At 50.2% G+C, this 26,028-nt stretch overlaps 1 non-coding gene across 1 annotated transcript; it reads right to left on the reverse strand.

Moving 5' to 3' along the window:
- Positions 1-1,534: 1,534 nt before the first annotated feature.
- On the reverse strand, positions 1,535-1,616 carry TRNAG-GCC (transfer RNA glycine (anticodon GCC)). Its single transcript has one exon. It is a non-coding gene; the product is annotated as a tRNA-Gly (tRNA).
- Between the last annotated feature and the right edge of the window lie 24,412 nt (positions 1,617-26,028).

A 26,028-nucleotide genomic window follows, 5' to 3' on the forward strand; every position in this document is an offset into this window, starting at 1 on the left:
CGCCCGTGCCCACCCAGCTGCTTCTCTCCTCAAGCAAACACCAGCTGTGGGTGTTCCAAAGGGATCCCCCTGCCTCTGCTCATTCACTGCAAACAGTAACTGTGTTTGGTTTTTAGATAAGCAGCTCCGGGAGCCTTGAGCTCACAACAAAACAAACAGAGGCATCACACCAAAACAAAGGGCGTTATCTCTACTTAAAAGCATTATAGGAAGGTTCCGGAGGTCAGTGACAGCGTAGTAAGATTAATCACTGTTTACACTGGCACCCCAGCGCTGCATCACCAGCTCTGTTTTCTTTATTCCTCTCGTCGAGGTGGAGCACATGCAGCACTGTAGCCAGGGAGATACAGCGCTGTATGTGCCTTGCCAGTGTGGACGGGGAGTAAGTTACAGCGCTGTAAAGCCACCACCTGCACTATAAATCTCCAGTGTAGCCAAGACCTGAGTTGTAGTAATAATAGCAGCCAAGAATCCGGTGGCACCTTATAGACTAACAGACGTATTGGAGCATGAGCTGTCGTGGGTGAATACCCACTTCGTCAGACGCAACAATAGTCCCATATGGGCTAGTGGTCAGGATTCCTGGTTTTCACCCAGGTGGCCTGGGTTCAACTTCTGGTGTGGGAAGAGTGCAGAGCTTTTGCCCGGAGTGGAGGCAGGAAATGAAAGGAACAGGAAGGGATCCTGCCAGCAGTGGAGTTAGACAGTGTAGGGAGGGGACCCCAGAAGTGGGGGTGGGGCAGTGGTTTGGGGGAGATGAGGGAAGGATCCCAGCAGTGCGGGAAGTTGACAACCTGGAGAGCACAGGCCTGGAATGGGGACCTGGAAGAGTGAATGTGTCCCTCTAAACCCATCAACTGCAGACTAGGCAGGCTTGGAAGAATTGTGTATTTGTTGGTAAATGTCAATTTCTGTGTAAACACACAACCCAATGGCAAAATATTTCCATCAATAATCATCAAAATTGACAGATGGGCAAAGTAAGAAACATGCTGCTTGAGAACTTATCATGTTGTAGGAGCAGCAGTGATCTGTATGCTCTGTATAACCTGTATGCTCAAAGGGTCTGTTAAACTCCCCCAGCTTGTGTCCTTTCCCTCTTTGAATGCCTGTGAAGTGGCTTTCCCACTCTCCTTTGTACCTCCAGTGAATGCCCTTCACCCGGCCCATCTGGCCAGTGGTTCGCTGTGTTACATTCTATTGCACCTCAGGGAGACTGATCTTCATCGCACCATCCATCGCTGCGCTGTGGGACACTTACCTTAAAGGATCCTGACATCTCCACTGCCAGGCCTGTCCTGGGAGCGTGAGTATGAGTGTGACACCCTCCCCCATCCCTTCTTTTGAGCTTAGCTATCAAGCTAATAAATGTGCTGCTTTCTACCAAACTCTGGGGGGGGGAGGGACATTATTAGTCCTCTCTAAGCTTACTAACTGACCCAATTTTGGGTAACACAAGCAACATTGTTTGATTTGTTATTGTACCAAAGGGGGAGATGGTTGTCTATAAAGGAGGGTGAAGACTAAATGCCTCTGATGAAAATGGGATTTGAACCCATGCAGGCAGAGCATAATGGGATGGCAGTCCATCACCTTAACCACTCGGTCACCTCATCTGACCTGTCAAAAAACGGACAGGAGGAGAAATCTAAGGCCGGCAGAGATAGGGACACTAAGGAGTTTTTAAATACTAAGCGTAAGCAGGGTCTGAATGAGCTCCCCTCTCTCACCTAGTGAGGAGCTGGGGAAAGACTTCAGGAGCAGACCGTGTTTGCATAGACACACCTACTCTGCCTAGCTATGCAGCATGATGGGGCTGCTTCCCCAAAATGACCAGTTTGGGATGGTCTTGGGTTACAAATCACTTTAGGATTGAGTGGAATGAAATGTTATTCTCCTTCCTGTGTGAGTGAAGGGCAGCAGAACATACCTAGTCAGTCCTGATGGAGGGGTAGGTGAGTGAGGAATAGCTTTTATTGGACTGCAGAGAAGTGATTGAGGACGTCACCCTAAACCAGTGGTCCCCAAACATTTCACATTGTGCCCTCTTAGCCATGGCTGTGGCCCCTCGGAAGCCACGGTCAAGAACCGGGGCTGGGAGGAATGGGGCTGTTGCTTGCTGGGGAGAGGGGTGCGGACAGGGGTAAAGGGGTCGACGCCGGGCTGGGAGCCAGAGTCTCAGCCTGAGGGTGGGGTTGGGGAAGAGCTGTGGCAGAGTGGTGCCCCCTCCCTGCCCTCTATGTGGGCTGGCTCAGGTCCTGAGGTGCCCCCACGAATGTTCCTCTGTGTCCCCCTAGGAGTCGCACCCCACATTATGGGGACCACTGAACCCTACTCGCTAAGCCGGGGCTAGTGATGCCAAACCCCCGGGAAAGGGAGAACAAGTGTGGGGGCCCCAGCATCAGAACCATGCCCCTACCTTCTGTCTGTGACTCTACCCCCTTCCACCCATGGCCCCATCCACTGTCACTTCTGTTCCACCCCTTCCCCCACCAGCCCCACCCTATCACTCCTTCAGCCCTGCCCCGCTGTGGCCCTGAGACCAGAGAAGCTCTGTGCCCCTGCTGCAGCCCCCGGGCTGTAGCAGGGAGTGGGAGCTCCTCCAGCCCTGGGGCTGACATAGGGGAGACTTTTCCAGGGGGACCTAAATTGGCCAGGACCCCTGATCATGGGCCCCACTGTCCCCTTGGCAGTGCAAGGTTTGAGGAGGCTGAGCCCCCTTGTCATAAACAGATAACTAAGGGTGAATGTTCTTTTACCTATAAAGGGGCATGTCATAACCTTAGTCCCAGATTTGGACCTTAGCGTCCAAAATATGGGGGTTAGCATGAAAACCTCCAAGCTTAGTTACCAGCTTGGACCTGGTACTTGCTGCCACCACCCAAAAAATTAGAGTGTTTTGGGGCACTCTGGTCCCCCTGAAAAACCTTCCCTGGGGACCCCAAGACCCAAATCCCTTGAGTCTCACAACAAAGGGAAATAATCCTTTTTCCCTTCCCCCCTCCAGGTGCTCCTGGAGAGATACACAGACACAAGCTCTGTGAAACTACACAGAGTGACTCCCCCTCTCCGTTCCCAATCCTGGAAACCAAAAGCACTTTCCTATTCCCCCAGAGGGAATGCAAAATCAGGCTAGCAAATCCAACACACAGATCGCCCCCTGATTTCTTCCTCCCACCAATTCCCTGGTGAGTACAGACTCAATTTCCCTGAAATTTCCCAGTAAAGAAAACTTCAACAGGTCTTAAAAGAAAGCTTTATATAAAAAAGAAAGGAAAAATACATACAAATGGTCTCTCTGTATTAAGATGATGAAATACTGGGTCGATTGCTTAAAAGAATATTGAATAAACAGCCTTATTCAAAAAGAATACAAATCAAAGCACTCCAGCACTTATATTCATGCAAATACCAAAGAAAAGAAACCATATAACTTACTATCTGATCTCTTTGTCCTTACACTTAGAAACAGAAGACTAGAAAGTAGAAACTACTTCTCCAAAGCTCAGAGAAAGCAGGCAGACAGAAAACAAAGACTCAGACACAAAATTCCCTCCACCCAGAGTTGAAAAAATCCGGTTTTCTGATTGGTCCTCTGGTCAGGTGCTTCAGGTGAAAGAGACATTAACCCTTAGCTATCTGTTTATGACACGCCCCCCAAATTGCAGACAGTGGGGAAGCTCACTGCCGGCGATTTCCTTCTAGAACTTGAAAATAAACAGATTAATACAACACAAGCACCTTTACATATACCCCTAAGTATATAACTAACAGACTTCTACATTTTAAGAACACTTTTTAACTACTGAATTCTGGGAAACTCTCACGGGAGAGTGCATCAGCTACTTTGTTAGAAGCTCCTGTGATGTGCTGAATTTCAAAATCAAAATCTTGGAGAGCTAAACTCCAACGAAGAAGTTTCTTGTTGTTCCCCTTGGCAGTATGAAGCCACTTTAGTGCAGCATGGTCAGTTTGTAGTTGGAACCGCCGTCCCCAAACATATGGGCGTAGCTTTTCCAGGGCGTACACAATGGCATAGCATTCCTTTTCACTGACTGACCAGTGACTTTCCCTCTCAGACAGTTTCTTGCTGAGAAACACGACAGGATGGAAGTTGTGATCTGTTGCTTCCTGCATGAGCACTGCTCCTATACCACGCTCAGATGCATCCGTGGTTACTAGGAATGGCTTGTCAAAGTCCGGGGCCCTGAGCACAGGGTCAGACATGAGCGTTGCCTTAAGTTGGGTAAAGGCCTTTTGACACTCATCAGTCCACTTAACTGCATTTGGCTGGGTCTTCTTGGTCAGGTCGGTCAGTGGGGCAGCGATTTGGCTGTAGTGTGGTACAAATCGCCTGTAGTATCCGGCCAAGCCTAAGAAGGATTGGACCTGCTTCTTGGACCGTGGGACAGGCCACTTTTGGATAGCATCCACCTTGGCCTGTAGGGGGTTTATGGTTCCTCGACCCACCTGGTGCCCCAGGTAAGTCACTCTGTTTTGGCCTATTTGACACTTTTTGGCCTTAACAGTTAGTCCTGCCTGCCTGATGCGCTCAAAAACCTTTTCCAGGTGTAGTAGGTGTTCGGGCCAGGAGTCTGAAAAAATGGCCACGTCATCGAGGTAGGCAACTGCAAATTCTCCCAGTCCAGCTATTAGACCATCTACCAGCCTCTGGAAGGTGGCGGGTGCATTTCGAAGGCCGAAAGGAATGACATTGAATTCATACACCCCCGCATGGGTGACGAATGCTGACCTCTCCTTGGCAGGTTCATCTAGCGGTACTTGCCAGTACCCCTTGGTTAAGTCTATTGTAGAGATGAACTGGGCACGTCCCAACTTTTCCAATAGCTCATCGGTACGTGGCATTGGATAGTTGTCCGGACGAGTTACAGCATTTAGCTTACAGTAGTCCACGCAAAAGCGTATTTCCCCATCTGGTTTGGGTACCAGAACCACTGGAGATGCCCATGCACTGGTAGATGGGTGGATTATACCCATCTGTAGCATGTTCTGGATCTCCCGTTCTATAGCAGCTTGGGCATGAGGAGACACCCGGTAAGGTGGGGTTCTGATTGGGTGAGCATTACCTGTATCAATGGAGTGGTATGCCCGTTCAGTCCGTCCTGGGGTGGCTGAGAACAATGGGGCGAAGCTAGTGCACAGCTCCTTGATTTGTCGCCGCTGCAGACGTTCCAGGGTGGTTGAGAGGTTCACCTCTTCCACGCCACCGTCTTTTTTCCCGTCGTAGTAGACACCGTCAGGCCACTCAGCATCATCTCCCTGGACTGTAAACTGACAAACCTGTAAGTCTCTGAAATAGAAAGGCTTGAGAGAATTAACATGGTACACTTTAGGCTTTAGTGAGGAATTGGGAAATGCTATGAGGTAGTTTACAGCTCCCAGGCGCTCTTGGACCGTGAATGGCCCTTCCCATGATGCTTCCATCTTATGGGCCTGTTGCGCCTTCAAGACCATAACCTGGTCTCCTACCTTGAAGGAACGTTCTTTGGCATGTCTGTCATACCAGGCCTTTTGCTCTTCTTGAGCATCCTTTAGGTTCTCTCTAGCAAGGGTTAAAGAGTGTCGGAGGGTGCTTTGTAGGTTGCTTACAAAGTCCAGAATGTTAGTTCCTGGAGAAGGCGTAAACCCCTCCCATTGCTGCTTCACCAACTGTAATGGTCCCTTAACCTCGTGACCATACACAAGTTCAAATGGTGAAAACCCTAAACTGGGATGTGGTACAGCCCTGTAGGCAAACAGCAACTGCTGCAACACTAGGTCCCAATTATTGGAGAATTCATTGATGAATTTTCGTATCATGGCCCCCAAAGTTCCATTGAACCTTTCCACCAGGCCATTGGTTTGATGGTGGTATGGGGTGGCAACCAAGTGATTCACCCCATGAGTTTCCCACAGTTTTTCCATGGTCCCTGCCAGGAAATTAGACCCTGAATCTGTAAGGATGTCGGAGGGCCAACCTACCCTGGCAAAGATGTCTGTTAAGGCCAGGCACACAGTGTTAGCCCTGGTGTTGCCTAGAGCTACTGATTCTGGCCATCAGATAGCAAAGTCCACTAAAGTCAGTACGTACTGCTTTCCTCTGGGCGTCTTTTTTGGGAAAGGGCCCAGAATATCCACAGCTACTCGCTGAAATGGGACCTCAATTATGGGGAGTGGCTGGAGAGGGGCCTTGACCTGGTCTTGAGGCTTTCCCACTCTTTGGCATACCTCACAAGACCGGACATACTTGGCAACGTCCTTGCCCATCCCCTCCCAGTGGAAGGACTTCCCCAACCGGTCCTTGGTTCTGTTTACCCCAGCATGGCCACTGGGATGATCATGGGCTAAGCTTAAGAGCTTCCCCCGGTACTTAGTTGGAACCACCAACTGTTTTTGCGGCTGCCATTCTTCCCGGTGTCCACCAGAAAGAATTTCCTTGTATAAAAGTCCTTGGTCTATAACAAACCGGGATCGATTAGAAGAGCTGAGAGGCGGTGGGGTGCTCCGTGCCGCCGCCCAAGCTTTCTGAAGGCTGTCATCTGCTTCCTGCTCAGTCTGGAACTGTTCCCTTGAGGCTGGGGTCACCAGTTCTTCCTCAGACTGTGGACTTGGGCTTGGTCCCTCTGGAAGCGATGTAGGTGATGGGGTTGTTTCCGTTGCTGGTGAACCGCTCTCCGCTGGTGCACCTGAGGGTATTTCAGGCTCTGGCTGAGCCTTTTGGGTATGGCTGTCTTTTGCTTCTGCCAGTTCTGGCTCGCTGGCGCCCTCTGGCGTTGAGTTTGAAGATGTGGTTGCACTTGCTGGTGCTGGTTGCTGTTCCAGTTCCGGGCCTGGGACTGGAGATGCTGTGGCTGTTTCAGTGGTAGGCATGGAATCCGGGTCCACTACCTCTGTCTGGGTCTCTGGTAACACAGACGGGGCGTCTGTGGACAGCTCAGGAACAGGAATGGGTCTGGAAGCTTGCCTGGTTTGGCTACGGGTAACCATTCCCACTCTCTTGGCCCGCCTCACCTGGTTGGCCAAGTCTTCTCCCAGTAGCATGGGGATAGGATAATTGTCATAGACTGCAAAAGTCCACATTCCTGACCAGCCTTTGTACTGGACAGGCAGTTGAGCTGTAGGCAAGTCTACAGCTTGTGACATGAAGGGGTAAATTGTAACTTTGGCCTTTGGGTTGATGAATTTGGGGTCAACGAAGGATTGGTGGATAGCTGACACTTGTGCCCCCGTGTCTCTCCACGCAGTAACCTTCTTTCCGCCCACTCTCAAATTTTCCCTTCGCTCCAAGGGTATTTGAGAGGCATCCGGGCCTGGGGATCTTTGGTGTGATGGTGGTGTAATGAATTGCACTCGCATGGTGTTCTTGGGACAGTTGGCCTTGATATGTCCCAGTTCATTACACTTAAAGCATCTTCCATCTGATGGGTCACTGGGCCGAGGTGAGTTACTGGAGACTGGTGAGGTGGAAGAGTAGGGTGTCTGTGGCTTTACTTGGGTGGTATGTGGGGTCTTTGGCTGTCCTCGGTTGTAGGGTTTATGGTCTGTGTGCCCCCTGGGGTAATCGTTCCCCTTGACAGTAGCTTTCTTGCTTTCTGCCAGTTCCATCCATTTGGCTCCAATCTCCCCCGCCTCAGCGAGATCTTTGGGTTTTCCATCTTGTATGTACCGTGTGATGTCTTCAGGAACACCATCCAAGAACTGCTCCATTTGTATGAGGAGGTGCAGTTCTTCCAAGGTTTGAACGTTGTTTCCTGTTATCCAGGCCTCATAGTTTTTTGCAATGTAGTAGGCGTGTTTGGGAAATGACACCTCTGGTTTCCACTTTTGGGTTCTGAAGCGCCGACGGGCATGATCTGGGGTTATCCCCATTCTGTATCTGGCCTTGGTTTGAAAAAGTTTATAGTCATTCATTTGCTGCTTAGGCATTTCAGCTGCCACCTCTGCTAAAGGTCCACTGAGCTGTGACATTAATTCTACCATGTACTGGTCTTCGGGGATGCTGTACCCAAGACAGGCTCTTTCAAAATTTTCCAAGAAGGCCTCGGTGTCATCACCTGCCTTGTAGGTGGGAAATTTCCTGTGCTGTGGAGCAATAATTGGCGCCGGGTTGGTAGGGTTGGCTGGCACATGCAGCCCAGCTTTTGCCAAGTCCAGTTCATGTTTTCTCTGTTTTTCCTTCTCTTCATTCTCTTTTTGTTGTTTTTCCATTTCTTTTTGTTGTTTTTCCATTTCTTTTTGGTGTTTTTCCATGTCTCGGCGGTGGGCCGCCTCTTCTTCTTCTTGCTTCCTTCTGTGGGCCAACTCTTCTTCTGCTTGTTTCCTTCGGTAGGCCACCTCTTCTTCTTCTAGTTTTCTTTTGTGTGCTGCCTCTTTGGCTGCCTGTTCTCTTTGGTAGGCTGCCTGTTCTCTTTGGTAGGCTGCCTCTCTGATCTGTTCTTCTCTTTCTTTCATCTCCATCTCTTTTTGTTTTATTTCCAGTTGTCGCCTGTGTTCAGCTTCTTTGAATTGCTCTTCGGCCTCAATTTTTGCCTTAGAAGTCATGGTTCCTGTTTTCTTGGGTTGGGGTGCCCTCCGGTGTTTATCTTCTGCACTGCAGGCTCTGTTGCCTCCTGAAGTCTGCCAAGCAACAGTGCTTTTTTCCTTTTCTCTAGCTAATGTTCAATGAAAGGAAACCAGAAAACCCACTTTATTTGCTTGCATATAGTGCTGGTACTTGCCTCCTAATGGGAGGGCTATTGTGTGACAAAAGACCCTTAACAGTCTCTTAATGGCTTCTTGCTTATTATGCAAGCCACAAACTGCCAGAGAGAGCCGAAAAAAAAATTATCTCTGGTTCCCTTTTAAAACCAAACTGTTTCTCTCTGCTAAAAAGCCCCTAGCAGAGAAAAGAAAAATAAAATATTTCCACTGGCTTCTGGATTCTGTCTATCCCACCACTGCTACACCATGTCATAACCTTAGTCCCAGATTTGGACCTTAGCGTCCAAAATATGGGGGTTAGCATGAAAACCTCCAAGCTTAGTTACCAGCTTGGACCTGGTACTTGCTGCCACCACCCAAAAAATTAGAGTGTTTTGGGGCACTCTGGTCCCCCTGAAAAACCTTCCCTGGGGACCCCAAGACCCAAATCCCTTGAGTCTCACAACAAAGGGAAATAATCCTTTTTCCCTTCCCCCCTCCAGGTGCTCCTGGAGAGATACACAGACACAAGCTCTGTGAAACTACACAGAGTGACTCCCCCTCTCCGTTCCCAATCCTGGAAACCAAAAGCACTTTCCTATTCCCCCAGAGGGAATGCAAAATCAGGCTAGCAAATCCAACACACAGATCGCCCCCTGATTTCTTCCTCCCACCAATTCCCTGGTGAGTACAGACTCAATTTCCCTGAAATTTCCCAGTAAAGAAAACTTCAACAGGTCTTAAAAGAAAGCTTTATATAAAAAAGAAAGGAAAAATACATACAAATGGTCTCTCTGTATTAAGATGATGAAATACAGGGTCGATTGCTTAAAAGAATATTGAATAAACAGCCTTATTCAAAAAGAATACAAATCAAAGCACTCCAGCACTTATATTCATGCAAATACCAAAGAAAAGAAACCATATAACTTACTATCTGATCTCTTTGTCCTTACACTTAGAAACAGAAGACTAGAAAGTAGAAACTACTTCTCCAAAGCTCAGAGAAAGCAGGCAGACAGAAAACAAAGACTCAGACACAAAATTCCCTCCACCCAGAGTTGAAAAAATCCGGTTTTCTGATTGGTCCTCTGGTCAGGTGCTTCAGGTGAAAGAGACATTAACCCTTAGCTATCTGTTTATGACAGGGGTAACACCAGTAACCTAAAACACCTGACCAGAGGACCAATCAGGAAACAAGACTTTTTCAAATCTGGGTGGAGGGAAGTTTGTGTGTGAGTTCTTTGTTCTTTGTCTTGTGTCTGTGGCGTCTCGGCTATGAGAGTGATTTTTTATCTCCTGCCTTTCTAATCTTCTGTTTCCAAGTTGTAAGTACAAAGATAATAAGACAATAAGTTTATATTGTTTTTTTTTTTTGTATTTACATGTGTGTAGTTGCTGGAATGTTTAAATTGTATTCTTTTTGGATAAGGCTGTTTATTCATTTTTTTCTCTTAAGCAAATAACCCTGTATTTGTCACCTTAATACAGAGAGACCATTTTTATGTCCTTTTCTTTCTTTTTATATAAAGCTTTCTTTTTAAGACCTGTTGGATTTTTTCTTTAGTGGGGACTCCAGGGAATTGAGTCTGCAGCTCACCAGGGAATTGGTGGGAGGAAGAAGTCAGGGGGAAAATCTCGTTGTGTTAGATTTACTAGCCTGACTTTGCATACCCTCTGGGTAAGGGGGAAGAGAGATTAGCTATCTTGGTACTTCTATTTCCAGGACTGGAAACAGGGAGGGGGGAGTCCCTCTGTTTAGATTCACAGAGCTTGCTTCTGTATATCTCTCCAGGAACCCAGGGAGGGAACACCTGGAGGGGAGGAGGGGGAAGGGAAATGGTTTATTCCCCTTTGTTGTGAGACTCGAGGCATCTGAGTCTGGGGGTCCCCCGGGGAAGGTTTTGGGGAGACCACAGTGAGCCAGGCACTGTATAAATCCCTGGCTGGTGGCAGCTTTACCAGGTCCAAGCTGGTAACTAAGCTTGGAGGTTTTCATGCTAACACCCATATTTTGGACGCTAAGGTCCAAATCTGGGAAAAAATGTTATGACACCCCTCCCCCCTGAGCCTCCATTACGAGCCGCCCAGGCTACCACTGCTCAGTGTGTGGCCAGTCTCTGTGTTTTCTGCTGCTCGTTCTGGGGAGCCTGGCCGGCCTTAGGGGTGGTGCCCCCCGATAGCCGCCCAGGGCTCCAGGGGTCAAAGGGCACCGTGTGGCAGTGCAAAGGTGCTCACTGCTCTCCCCTGCCCCAATGCTCCTCCATGGGTCCATAGAGGTTTGAGGGGAGTAAGGAGCAACCCTATGTGCTCCATGCATCCTGGTCACTTTTCCCACTTGGGCTGTGCTGTGAGGGGAGCATCAGAAGCTGCTGCTCTCTGCCCTTCCGCTATGCAGCCCGGCTGAGGAAAGTGACCTGGATGCAGGGAGCTCGGATGATCTCACTTCTTGCCCCCACATCCCACAGCCCCTAGGGGTGCCCAGATGAGCAGCGTTCCAGGGAGGAGTGGGGGGCAGCAATGCCAGCTGCTCCATGCACACAGGTCAGTCTCCCCATGTGGGTGCAGGAGGGGGTGCAAGGGTTTCTGTGATGCCTATTCTATCAATATCGTCACTCAATACCAGGCACTCAAATTCACCAGTCTTAGTACTTAGACGTTTAGCGTTTGTATTTAAGCACTTCTAAAATGTGTCCCATTTTAGCTGTCTGCTATTACATGATGTAATTGAGGGAGACTCTTTCATTTCACTGTTTCTCATCAGAACCTACCTGTACATTATCATCTTCCATCCTCTCCACCTTACTAGGCTATAGAGAATCCCTGTGAATAGTTCCTCTCCTAACGGATGTCTCTGTCTGAACCCTGTGCTCCTCAGCGCCTGTCGGCTTTCCCCAGCTCTGAGGCTGCGTCTACACCGCGCACCTTACCACGGTGCAGCTGTGCCACTCTAACCATGCCATTGTAAGGTGCACTGTGTGGCCGTCCTTATCACTGAGAGAGAGCTTCCCCGGCAACAAAGCCAAACTACCTCCAAAGAGGGGCAGGAGCTTTGTCACCGGGAGCACAGCTCCACCTATGATGCCTGTTCACACTGTCGCTTTTCATGGCTCAAATTTTGGCATTCGGGAAGTGTTTTTTCTCACCGCAGAGAGACAAAATTTTTAGCAACAAAAGCCGAAATTAAAAGAAACTCCTCTGCAACCTAATTAATTTTACCTTTATACAACCTTTATACTGCCTCCAGTTCTGGTATCTTCATTTGAAAAAGATGTGAAATTGGAGCTAGGGCAGCAAAGAGCCACCAAATGTTCTGAGGGCTGGAGAAAAATGCCTTCCAGTGAGCTATTGAAAGAGCTCAACCTGTTTAGCTTATCAAAAGAAGATTGAAAGGTGATTTCATTGAAATGTTGAAGGGCCTTAATGGAGAGAAAAGATTGGGTATTTACGGGCTCTTGAATGGAGCAGAGAAAGGCATAACAAGACCCAATGGCTGGAAAGTGAAAAGAGACAAATTCATATTACAACTGAGGCAGAATAGTCAACAGCGAGGATGATTCACCATAGGAGCAAGCTACCAAGGAAAGTGGTGGATTCACCATCTCCTGATGTCATTTAATGAAGACTAGATGCCTTTCTGGAATGTGTTTGCCCCCAAAGTAGATGTTATGTCATACAGGAGGCCTGTGATATGCAGGTTAGATGCTCTAATGGTGTCTTCTGACCATGAAGTCGACGAATTTCTGAAAAACTAAGTGTAGCAATGGGAGCAGCGTCTGATGTTTCCCTGTCTAGCCGGCTTGCTGCCTAGAACGAACGCTCCTTGAGTGGGGTGATCCACAGGGAGTAGCTCAAACTTCCAAAGTGCCTTGCCAGGGGCAGGACATTAGCCCAGCAAGGGAGGGGTGCGGCAGTGACATCACAAAGGCCTTTTGCAGGACCTCAGACTATTGGTCAAAGGTGGTGGGGAGGTGGTGACCTCACAGAGAGATGCTGACATCAGCAAGGCAGGACAGGGGCGAGGGGCCAGGGAAACCTCAGAGAACTCTGTGGCTTTGCTTCAGAACGTTTCCTTTTCCAGGTCTCTCTTTGAGGACTGAGAGATTATTTGGGGTCATGGACGTGAGCGCCAGGAGGAACCTCTTTCGAGTTTCCTCCTTCCCTTGTGGTGATTTTACTAGAAAACAGCCGTCCCTGTTTAGAAGGTAAGAGCCTCCTGGAGGTTTGAAAGCTGTTCAGTCTGATCTATCTGGTGACAAGTGAATTGGCATGGAAAACACGAGCTTAAGAAGGCAGGATTTTATTGCGCACCTGGGATTTTGTCCCTTAGAATCGCTGGGGACATTAGGGTTTGTCCTTTTTGTTTCACCTCTTCCTCCATCCCTCCCTCCTCTTCTTCTCTTGCTTCTTTTGTCCTTTGTCCTGTTCCCTTCCCAACAACAGGACGGAGGTGTGTTTGTGTGTGTTGCAGGGAAGTCCTCTGCAGCTCCCACTATGGAAGGTCCACCCAAAAATGTGGGACTGAAATAGTGCTCGGGCAGTGATCCCCACCGGTGACCTGATCCATCCTTTGGGCTCTCTGGTGAGAACCCTCAGCCTCCCGTCCTCAGTCTCTACCCTGATTGGTTGAGCAGGGGGTGATTGACAGGGAGGAGACTCAGGTCCTTGTTGTTCTCTTTTAAGATCAAGTAAATAAGTCAGAACCAGTTCTATCTTTGATTAATTTTGCTGCTTCTCTGCATTAATTGTCTCTGAGCAGTTGATGATTCCCTCTAACATTGCAGTTCTCCTCAAATACTTGCTGAATAATTACTGTCACTGTTGTTGGTCTGGAGCTCATCTGAGAGCACAGTATTCAGGTCATTCAATGTCTGAAATTCAAGATTCGATGGTTTGTTTGAAAATCAGGGCTCTTCGGTCCTATTCCCAACACTGCCTCTGACGGGCTGTGTGACCTTAGACAAGTCAATTCTCCTTTCTCAGCCTTAGCTTCTCCCTCTTTCAAGTAGGGATAATAATGATCCGCTCTTACCTACCTCATGGTGGGTGAAGGATGCGGATCCATTTGGGAGTGTCACTAGAAGTAGTGCATAATATGAAGTTTCCCATCATGTTTACTCAGAGCAGATTATGACATAATAGATTAGCTGAAATAGTCTATTTTATTTGTATTTTTTTATTTTGAAATTGTTAATAGTAGCAACAACTTACTTCAAATTGAAGCATCTTATCTAATGGTTGAGATGTAAGTGTCTCCTCTTTGTGTGCGAGGAGACAATTTAACACACTCTGACAAAGAGGAGATGCTTTTGTTTTGCAACAAAATATTTTTGCAAAGATCTTTCATCCCCCTTGTTATGATTTTGAGAAACAAACTGGTTTAGTCTAAATGGGATTTTCGGACAGAAACGGTTTGAATGAAATTTTCCCACCATCTCGATTCCTGGGCTCTGGGCTGTTTTCATCTGTTAGAACAGGAGTCAGAACTGGTTGCTTCTCTTTCTGGCTCTGCCATCGCCTTGTTGTGTAGGCCTTGGGTAGGTCACTTCCCTTCTCCCATCTGTCCAATCGGAACAGAAACAGTTCTCGAACTATGGGCAGTTTAGAGCCCAAGTGAGATAAGGGGTATTAAAGCCCTCTGTGAAGGAGAAAGGGGAGTTTCACAGTGTTTAGCACCAAGGAATTCTAAAGTTTGCTAAAATGTCTAGTCTGTGGAAACAAGAAATGGTCGGGGCCAAACTTATTAACCACTGCCTTTTTAAAGCCCATTCAAAGATGTGAGTCCCTATCTTTTAGGTAACTGTGGTTCTTTGCCAGCAGCAGAGAAGAGGTTCCTGCCTCCGTTTTTGTGGCCTTAACAAACCAGGTGTTGTGCCCCAGTTCTTGTCTGAGACCCCTGAAAAAGAACATCTTCCCATCCATGAACAAGACAGGACCTATCTTTCAAAGGGGAACAAAAAGACCTCTGGGACTTACAGACTAGCTAGCCTGACTGCCATAGCTGGAGAGATCCTGCAATACATTCTTAAACACTCAGTTTGTCAGCAGCACCTACAGGATGATTTGGTTCTTATGACTAGTGAGCGTGGAATTGTCAAGAACAAATCATTCCAAACCAATTCTCTTTCCTTCTTTGGCAGGGTTCTGGGCCTGGTAGAGGTGAGTAAACAATAGATGGGATCTAGCTTGGTGTTCCTAAGGCTTTTGACACAGTCCCATAGGACATTCTCAGAAGCAAACGAGGGAAATGTAGTCCAGCTGCAATCAGTGTAATGTGGGTGCAGAGCTGGTTGAAAGCCAAGACTCCAGGAGCCCTTCTCCATGTTTAGCTGCCCAACGGGGAGGGTGAACCTAGTGGGTCTGGCAGGGATCAGTCCGGTGTCAGGTACTATTCTATATTTTCATGAATGATTTGGAAAATGGAGTGGAGAGCATGCTCCTAAAGTTTACAACTGACACCAAGCACTTTGGAGCACAGGATTGAAATTCAAAACACCCTTAACAAATTGGAGACTTGGTCTTCTTGAGCCAAACTGCATGGTTAGTGCTCTCTCTCTACACTGGGCTGAAGTGAAAGCCCAGAGCCAAGCACTCCTCCTGGGCAGTGAGCTCCGACCTTGATTGGTCAGATGCTGCTTAGCACTGTCAGAGCAGCTTTTGCTGGGAGATTCTCCCAGCACTTTCCAATAGCGGGAAGGTATGAAATCCCCATTTGACTGCTGGGGACAGAGCCCGAGAGTGGGGAGCAACTTGCCCAAAGTCCCCAGGAAAAGGAAAACAACCAGCAGAGGAACCAATAAGAAACCCAGCAATGGAACTCAGGAGTCCTGGGGGTGTGCTGTGGTGACCAGATGTCCCAATTTTATAGGGACAGTCCGAATTTTGGGGTCTTATCTAGGATCAGATTACCCCCCACGCCGTCCCGATTTTTCACAATTGCTGTCTGGTCACCCTAGGGTGTGCACATGTGTGGGTCCCAGCTGCTCCCTGCCCCCCTCATTGAAGCAGATGTGCAGGGTTACTGCCCTGGGAAGTGCAGGGCACCAGTGGATGTGGGGTTGGCTGGAGGTAGGGTCTGGCTTCAGGCAGGGCAAGGGCTGTGTGGCTGGCTGGCTTCAGGCAGGGGGGTGCATCAGGGGTTGGCTGGAGACAGGGCAGGGAGGATGCGGCTGGTGCAGGCAAAGCAGAAGGTGCAGGGCTGGCTGGAGACAGAGGCTGACTGCCGGCAGGGCAGGGCAGGGGGTGCAGGGCTGGCTGCAGGCAGGGCATGGGGCAGGGCCGGTGCAAGGAAGTTTCATGCTCTAGGCGAAACTTCCACCTTGCACCCTCCTCCACCGCACCCCTGCCCTGAGGCGCCCCACCCGTGGCAGCTCCCCCCTCCACCCTGAGGCTCCCCTCTTGTGGCAACTCTCCTGCTCTGCCCTGCGGCACCCCCATCGCCCGAGCTCACCCCTGCTCCGAGCACGAGCACCCCTAGCACGCCGTGGCCGCTTCACTTCTCCCACCCCCAAGGCTTGCGGCGCCTAAGCCTGCCAGGCAGTCAAGCACCCTCCTCTGAGCCACAGCAGCCCTTACAGTTGACAATAAAGGCACCTTAACCCCTGAGTTCCTTCAATGTGTCCCCCTCGGGGGTCCAGCTCCGATCACCAGATACTCGGGGTATGTCTATACCACCTGCCGAATCGGTGGGCAGCGATCGATCCAGCGGGGGTTGATATATCGCGTCTAGTGTAGATGCAATACATTGAGTGCTCTCCCCTTGCCTGCTGTACTCCAGCTCGGTGAGAGGCGCAGGCAGAGTCTACGTGGAGCTGCAGCAGTCAACTCACCACGACTGTGACATTATAAGTATAATCTAATATCTCATTGAAAGGTGACAGGGCCAGAAAGAGTTAATTAACTCACCTCACCGACTGACCTGACCCGTGGGTGAACCTTAAAAACTGGTTAACAAGATATGTAAATGAACAGAGCTTTGAAATGCAAGTCTGCAGTGTTAGAGGTAGAAGGGGAGGTGTTTGCTCAGGTCTTGTGATGTAGGCAAACAAGTCTTGTCTATTGCTATAGTTTTAATTCAAAGAGCAAAAAAAGAGTATTAACATTTATGATGATACTTGAGTGAAATAGTATTATTGTCTGTGTCTCTTTGAAGGTTGTGGTAATCTGTATCTGAACTGTTTAATGAATAAATTACTCTGTACTAATTGTCAGGATGCTTGGAAGGAGAGTTAAGCCTATTGTTTTCTCAGGCCGAAAGGCTGCTGGAAATGTTTAAGAACCTTTGACACGATCCTTCTTCATCTCAGATCTGCTTTGGGTTTCAAGAGGGGGAAACCTTAAGCCACAAGGATTGAGATCCCCAGTCATTGACTGGAGCCACCCTGAATTTTGACATTGGGTTATAACCTATGGACTATTCCTAAAAGGACTTTTGGCAACTACAAGCTCATCTCTACTTTGTATCTGAACTTCAAAAATTGAGTTCAAGTCTATATGTCTATTAATCTTTTAACCAACACTCACTCTCTCTCTTTTCTTTTCTAATAAATTTTAGCTTAGTTAATAAGAATTGGCTATAGCATGTATTTTAGGTAAAATCTAAGTTATAATTGAACCTGGTTATGTGGCTGATCCTTTGGGATCAGAAGAATCTTTTCTTTTATATGATGAAGTAAGATTTTCAGGAATCATCATCATATCTAACAGGTGTGTCTGGACGGAGGCCTGAGGCTGCGTACTTTAAGGGAACTGCGTGGTTTAAACTTCTAAGTAACCAGTGAGGTACTACAGAAGCTGTTTTGTGCTGGCTTGGTAAATCTAAGTATTGAAATAACCAGCAGCGTTTGGGATTTGTCTGCCCTGTTTTGTTTGCAATTCACTCTGATTGAGTGAGCTGAGCTGGCTCCCACTGGCAGCACCGTCACACCTACAGCCAGGCTGCAGAGGTCCGGGGGATCTTAGGGGCCTTGGGGTGCACAGATACCTATGTCCAGGCCATAGCGGTCCCTGGGGGGCTTAGAGAGTTTGGGGGGGACACAGATACCAATCTCCATGCTCTAGGGGTCCCATGGGGGCTTAGAGGGTTCGTGGGGGGCACATATTCCTACATCCAGGCTGTAGGGTTACCAGGGGGGCTTAGGGGGTTAGTGGGGGGCAAAGATACCTACGTCCAGGCTGGAGGCATCCTGGGAGTCTTAGGGGATTTATGGGGGCCAAAGACACCTATGATGTCCAGGCTGTAGGGGTACCAGTGGGTTTTAGGGGTTCGAGTGGGCACAGATACGTATGTCCAGGCTGTATCGTTCCCAGGGGGGGTTAGAGGTTTCGTGAGGGGCACAGATATCTACGTCCAGATTGTAGATGTCCCGGGAGGGGGGCGTTAGGGGGGTTGTGGGAGTGCAAATACCTATGTCCAGGCTGTAGGGGTTCCTGGGGGCTTAGAGGGTTTCTGAGGGGCACATATACCTACGTGCACACTGGAGTGTCGCAAGGGGCTTATGGAGTCTATATGGGGTACAGATACCAATGTTCTGGCTGTATAGGTCCCTCGGGGGCTTAGGGGGTTTGTGGGGGGCACAGATACCTAAGTTCAGGCTGGAGGGATCTCTGAGTGTCTTAGGTGTTTGGTGGGAGGCACAGATACCTACGTCCAGGCTGCAGGGGTCTCGGAGGGGCTTAGGGTCTGTCACGGAGTGTGGGGGATTCCAGTCCTGCACCCCTCTTCCTGGGACTCACAGTGACTCTCAGCCAGCCAGTAAAACAGAAGGTTTATTGGACAACAGGAGCGAAGGATACAGCAGAGCTTGGAGGCACAAGTAGGACCCCACAATCAAGTCCTTCTAGGGGTTCAGGAAACTTAGTTCCCAGTTTGGGAATCCCTGAATTCCAACCACCCAGACCAAAACCGAAACTGAACTAACCCAACTCCCTCCAGCTGGCCATTTCCTGTGTCCAGCTTCCCGGGCAAAGGTGCTGACCCCTCCCCACGCCTAGCTCAGGTTACAGGCTGAGCACGTGTCCGGTCCTAAAGTCACCCCCTGCTCTCCCATCCCCCACACAGACAGTCCCTACTCCATCACAGTAATGCACAGAGCATTTCCTGCGTGGAACAACAGTGACACCGTGTGGCCACACTGGGTAATGCACAGAGCATTTCCCACATGGAGCAACAGTGACATCATATGGCCACGCATGGTAACGCACAGAACATTTCCCGTATGGAGCAACTGTGACACCGTGTGGCCAGGCTGGGTAATGCACAGAGCATTTCCCGCATGGAGCAACATTGACACCTTGTGACCACACCAGGTAATGGACAGAGCATTTCCTGCATGGAGCAACAGTGACACCATGTGGCCATGCAGGGAAATGCACAGAGCATTTCCTGGATGGAGCAAGAGTGAATCCATGTGGCCACGCAGGGTAATGCACAGAGCATTTCTCTCATAGAGGAACAGTGACAACATGTGGCCATGCAGGGTAATGCACAGAGCATCACGCCTATGTAGAGGTTGTAGAGATCCCTGGGGGGCTTAGGGGTCGTGGGGGGCACAGATAGCTACGTCCAGGCTGGAGACATTCTGGTGGGCATTAGGGGCTTCATCAGGGGCACAAATATCTACGTCAGGGCTGGAGAGGTCCCTGGATGGCTTAGGGGGTTGTGGTGAGCATAGATACATACGTCCAGGCTGTAGTGGTCCCTGGGGGTTTAAGGAGTTGGTAAGGGTCACAGAAACCTACGTATGGTCTGGAGGGGTCCCTGGGGTACTTAAGGGTTTGTGGTTGCGCAGATACCTACGTACCGGTTGGAGGGGGCCCTGGGGAGCTTAGGGGGTTTGTGTGGCGTACACATAGCTATAACCAGGCTGGTGGGGGTCCTATGGGTCTTAGAAGGCTGCTGGGGGGCAGAGATACCTATGTAGGGACTGGAGAAGTCCTGGGGAGGGCTTTGGGGGTTCCTGGAAGTCACAAATATCTACATCCAGGCTGGAGGAGTTCTGGGGGTATTAGGGAGTTGTGCGGGGGCACAGATACCTATATCGAGGCTGTAGGGTTCCTGGGGTTGCTTTGGGGAATTTTGGGGTACAGATACCTACTTCCATGCTGTAGGGGTCGCTGGGAGGATCAGAGGTTCGTGAGGGTGCACAGATATCTACGTCCGGTCTATAGGGATCCTGGGGGGGGGGGCTTAGGGGTTTTTAAGGACACAGATACATTCCTCCAGGCAAGAGGGGTCCTAAGGACCTTAGGGGGTTCATGCTGGGCACAGATACCTGCGTCTAGGCTGGAGGGGTTTTGGGGGTCTTAGGAGGGTTGTGCGGGCACAGATACCTATATCTATGCTGGAGGGGTCCTGTCATGTCTTAGCGGATCCGTGGGGTCAGAGATACCTATATCTAGGCTGGAGGGGTTCCGGGGGGATTAGGTGTGTTTGGGGGGGGAACAGATACCTACATCCTGATGGTAGGTGGCCCTGGGTAGCTTAGGCGGTTTTTGTCGGTCACAGATACAAACATCGTGCTGTAGGGGTCCCGAGGGACTTTTTGGGGCTCTAGGGGTCACAGATACCTACCTACAGTCTGGAAGGTTCCTGTGGGTATTAAGGGTTGTGTGGGGCATACAGATGCCTACATCTGGGCTTGTGGGTTCCCTGGTGGGCTTAGAGCTTTGTGGAGAGCACAGATACCATTATCCAGGCTAGATGGGTTCTGGTGGGATTAGGGGGTTGTGGGGGGCACAGATACCTATGTAAGCAGAAGCAGGATGAACTCTACCCTCACATCTGGTGATAAATTATGGCAAGTGTGGAAAAGGATTTCAGGGTCTGATCATGTTTGCATAGACACACCCACCGTGCGTGACACGGCCACGGCAGCCTGGGATGGTTACTTTGGCAGCTATGGTATCCCCAGTTTATTTGTTGTTGGGGTGTGAGATGTGGAGTGTTGTTACCCTGATTGTGTGGATGAGGAACTGTGAAACAGCTTTGAGACAGGGATTCTCACCATCAGTTGAGTGGCACTCACTAGACAAGGGAGTGGGCTCCTTGGATGAACCAGAAACACCAATTACATCTTCTTCTCTTTTAACAGTTGGATAGTAGAGCTGGTTGTTGAATTTCTTAGTAATTGAAGATCCAGGTTCCTGAGCTGAAGTCATTGAAGTGCTGTGTTAAATAGTGGGGGAGTTTGAAACTATGTTGCAGAGCAGCTGATGGAGACCAGCAGTTTGTGGAACAATTGGAGTGGCCCACGGAGTGAAGTAAGCTATGCCATTCTTGGAGACAGCTGGAGCAGATCACAGGTTGGCTGGTGGAGCAGAGCAGCTGGTGGACTGAGCTGAGCAGTTTGTGGGAAAGGTAGAAGCAGAGTCCCAAGGAGAGGCAGGGCAGACAGCAGTGGACCATGTAAGGTGCCCCTTTCTACCCAGGCTGGCAGGGGGGAAAACCCGGCAGATAGACTCTTGAACTCTGGGGCTGAGGGAATGTGGGTGATTATGGGGTTGCTGGAGTCTTGAAATATTTGAGATATTGTATTTTGGACTCTTGGGGTGATTTGGGGATTGCGAGATTCTAGAGCCCAGGGAAAAGGACACGGCCTAGTTGAGGTGTTTTCCAAATGTAATGCTATGTTGTTTATCTCACGTTATTAAACATTTTCTGCTATACCCAGATTCTATGATTGCGAGAGGGGAAGTATTGCCTCTTTGAGGCACCTAGGGGTGTGTATGTAAAATTTTCCCATGTCAGTGGGTGAGGGCTCGATCTGGTTTGCATTACGTAATAGGGAAGGGACCCCTATGTATTGAACCCAGTCCTTGCTGCTATCAATTCAGCCTGGCAGACGGGTTCCACCTTTGTCCAGGCTGAAGGGTTCCCTGGGGATTTGAGGGCGTTCCTGGGGGGCACAGAGATCTAGGTCCAGGCTGTAGGGGTCCCTGGGGGGCTCAGGGGTTTGGTGGGGGCCACAGATACCTACGTCCCAGCTGCAGGGGTCCCAGAGGGGCTTAGGGGGTGTCATGGAGTGTGGTGGAATCTGGCCCTGCACCCCTCTTCCAGGGACACACAGTGACTCAGCCAGCCAGTAAAACAGAGGGTTGTTTTGGCCAACAGGAACGAAGGATACAGCAGGGCTTTGGAGCACAACCAGGACCCGTCAGTCGAGTCCTTCTGGGGGTTCAGGAAGCTTAGTTCCCAGTTTGGGATTCTCTGAATTCCAACTACCCAGCTCCAAACCAAAACTGAACTAACTCCCTCCAGCCAACCCCTTCCTGTGTCCAGCTTCCCGGGAAAAGGTGATCACTCTCTCAGCCCTGCCTAGCTCGAGTTACAGGCTTAGGTCCTGTCCCTCACCTAAAGTCACCCCCTGCTCTCCCATCCCCCACACAGACAGTCCCCACTCCATCACAGTAATGCCCAGAGCATTTCATGCATGGAGCAACAGTAACACTGTGTGGCCACACAGGGGAATACACAGAGCATTTCCCCGAATGGAGCAACAGTGAGACCATGTGGTCACGCAGAGTAATGCACAGAGCATTTCCCCGCATGGAGCAACAGTGACACCGTGTGGTCACACAGGGTAATGCACAGAGCATTTCCTGCATGGAGCAACAGTGGCACCGTGTGGCCATGCAGGGTAATACACAGTGCATTTATCCGCATGGAGCAACAGTGACACCGTGTGGTCACGCAGGGTAATGCACAGAGCATTTCCTGCATGGAGCAACAGTGACACCATGTGGCCACATAGGGTAATGCACAGAGCATCGCACCTACGTGGAGGCTGTTGAGATCCCTCGAGGGCCTACGGGGGTTCGTAGGGTCACAGATACCTACATCCAGGCTGGAGGGGTCCCGGGGGGCTTAGGTGGTTTGTGGGGAGGGGCACAGATATGTACATCCAGGCTGGAGAGGTTCCGGAGAGGATTAGGGGTTTTTGCGGATTGCAGAGATACCTATCTCCATACTCTAGGGGTCACGGGGGGCTTAGGGTTTTTTGGGAGGCACAGATATCTATGTCCAGGTTGGAGTGGTTCCTGGGGGGTTTAGGGAGTTCCTGGGGGGCAGAGATACCTAGGTCCATCCTGTAGGGTTCCCTGGGTGGATTAGGGGTTTTCTGGGTGGCAAAGATACCTACGTCTAGGCTGTAGGGGTCCCTGGGAGGCTTAGGTGGTTTTGGGGGGGCAGAGATACCTACTTCCAGGCATTAGGTCTTCCAGGGGGAATTAGTGTGTTGGGGGGGCACAGATACCTAGGCTCAGGCTGGAGGGTTCCCGGGGGGGGGCTTACGCCGTTTGTATTGGGCGCAGATATCTGCATCCAGGCTGGAGTGGTCCCTGGGGGGGCTAAAGTGGTTTCTGGTAGGCACAGATAACTACCTCCAGGCTGGAGGGGTTTCTCAGCACTTAGGGGTTGTGGGGGGCACAGATACTTCCATCCAGGCTGGAGGGTCCCTGGGGGGCTTAGCCGGTTCATGTGGGGCACAGATACCTAAGTCCAGGCTGGATGGGTCCAGGGGGGGCTTATGGGGTTCAGGGAGCACAGATGCTTATCTCTAGGCTATAGGGGTCCCTGGTGGGCTTAGGGGGTTTTGGGGGGCCCCAGATACCTAAGTCCATGCTGTAGGCGTCCCTACAGGTGCTTATGGTTCGTGGGGTGCACAGATACTTATGTCCAGTCTGGAGGGGACAGGGGGGGTTGGGGTTTCATGAGGGGCAGAGATACAAACTTCCAGGCTGTAGGAGTCCCAGGGAGGCTGTGGGGGTACAGATACCTACATCTAGTCTGGATGGGTCCTGGGGCTTATAGGGGGTTTGTGGGGGGCACAGATACCTAGGTACAGGCTGTCGGTGTCCCGAGGAGATTAGGCGGTTCACTGGGGGCTCAGATACATCCAGGCTGGATGTGTCCCGAGGAGCTTAGGGGGTTTGTGGGGTGCTCAGACACCTGTGTCCAGGCTGTAGGGATCCCTGGGGGCTTAGGGGGTTCGTGGGGGTCAGAGGTAGTTACGTCCAGGCTGAAGGGGTAATGGGAGTGCTTAAGGGATCGGGGCTGACACAGATACCTACGTCCAGGGTCTAGGGGAGGCAGGATAAGTGAAGCGGCCATGGTGTGCTTTCAAGTAGGGATAATAATGATCCACTCTTACCTACCTCATGGTGGGTGGAGGATGGGGATCCATTGGAGAGTGTCACTAAGAGTAGTGCATAATATGAGGTGTCCCATCACGTTTACTCAGAGCAGATTATGACATAATAGGTTAGCTGAAACAGTCTTTTTTATTTTGTATTTTTTTATTTTGGAATTGTTAAGAGCAGCAATTACTTAGCTCAGACTGAAGCTTCTTATCTAATTTTCAAGATCTAAGTGTCTCCTCCTTGTGTGTGATGACACAACTTAACACACTGTGACAAACAGGAGATCCTTTTGTTTTGGAACAAAATCTTTTTGCAAAGAACTTCCATCTCACTTGTTATGATTCTGAGAAACAAACTGGTTTAGTCTGAATGGGATATTTGGACAGAAACGGTTGGAATGAAATTTTCCCACCATCTCAGTTCCTGAGCTCTATCCCTGCCTCTGGGGGGATTTGTTGTCTGTTAGAACAGGAGTCTGACTGGCGGCTTCTCTTTCTGGCTCTGCCACCGCCTTGCTGTGTAGGCCCTTGGGTAGGTCACCTCCCTTCTCTGTACCTCAGGCTCCTCCAATTTGTCCAGTGGGACCAGGGACAGTTCTCGAATTCTGGGCAGTTGTGAGCGTGAGTGAGAAAAGGGGTGTTGAAGCCCTCTGTGAAGAAGAATGGGGAGTTTCACGGTGTTTTTGCACCAAGGAATTCTAAACCAAAACTGAACTAACTCCCTCGAGTCCTTCTGGGGGTTCAGGAAGCTTAGTTCCCAGTTTGGGATTCTCTGAATTCCAACTACCCAACTCCAAACCAAAACTGAACTAACTCCCTCCAGCCGACCCCTTCCTGTGTCCAGCTTCCCAGGCAAAGGTGCTCGCTCTCTCAGCCCTGCCTAGCTCGAGTTACAGGCTTAGGTCCTGTCCCTCACCTAAAGTCATCCCCTGCTCTCCCATCCCCCAGACATACAGTCCCCACTCTATCACAGTAATGCCCAGAGCATTTCGCGCATGGAGCAACAGTGACACCTTGTGGCCACGCAGGGTAATGCCCAGAGCATTTCCTGCATGGAGCAACAGTGACACTGTGTGGCCACTCAGGGTAATGCACAGAGAACCACACCTACGTAGAGGCTGTAGAGATCCCTGGGGGCTTAGGGGTCATGGGAGGTACAGATAGCTACGTCCAGGCTGGAGGAATTCTGGGGAGCTTAAGGGGGTTCGTAGGGTCACAGATACCTTCATCCAGGATGGTCGGGAATCTGGGGGAGTTAGGGGGGTTGTGGGGGGCATAGGTACTTGCGTCCAGGGTGTAGAGGTCCTGGTGGGGATTAAGGGCTTCCTGGAGGACACCAATATCTGACGTCCGGGCTGGAGAGGTCCCTGGACGGCTTAGAGCTTGTGGTGAGCACAGTGATCCCTGGGGGTTTAGGAACTTGGTGAGGGGCACAGATACCTATGTTTGTCCTGGAGGGGTCCCTGGGGAGGCTTAGTGGTATTGTAGGGGACACAGATACCTACGTCCAGGCTATAGGCATTCGGGGGGGGGGCTTAGGGCTTTGGGGGGGCACAGATACCTACATCCAGGCAGGAGGGGTCCCGGGGGGCTTAGGCTGGTTGTGGGGGGCACAGCTATGTACGTCCAGGCTGGAGAGGTTCCAGGGAGTATAAGGAATTTTTGTGGACAGCAGAGATACCTCTTTCCAGAATCTAGGGGTCCCTTGGGGGCTTAGGGTTTTTTTGGGAGGCACAGATAACTATGTCCAGGTTGGAGTGGTTCCTGGGGGGTTTAGGGGGTTCCTGGGGGGCACAGATACCTAGGTCCATGCTGTAGGGGTCCCCGGGGGGATTAGGGGTTTTCTGAGGGGTACAGATACATACGTCTAGGCTGTAGGGGTCCCTGGGAGGCTTAGGGAGTTTGTGGGGGGCAGCGGCACAGGAGGCGGCGAACAGAGCGGCTAACAGGGGAGTTTCAGTGGGAGTTTCCAGGGGGAGGTTGCAGGGGAGATCAAGGCAGAGGAACCGGGAAGGCAGACCAGAGAAGAGGCAGCCCTGTGCTTGTCGGTGGCCTGCGGTGCGGTGTGAGCTGTGGATTGCCAGGCACAGAGTTGCAGCGCTACGATGGAGACAGAGGCAGCAGGTGCAGACACACTGAGGATGACTGGGTGTGGCAGCTGCGGCATGTACATGGTCCTAGAGGGAGCACCTGAAAGGAGTTTCATCTGCAT

Source organism: Gopherus flavomarginatus, chromosome 12 (genome assembly GCF_025201925.1).
Source record: "Gopherus flavomarginatus isolate rGopFla2 chromosome 12, rGopFla2.mat.asm, whole genome shotgun sequence".
NCBI classification, from domain to species: domain Eukaryota; kingdom Metazoa; phylum Chordata; order Testudines; family Testudinidae; genus Gopherus; species Gopherus flavomarginatus.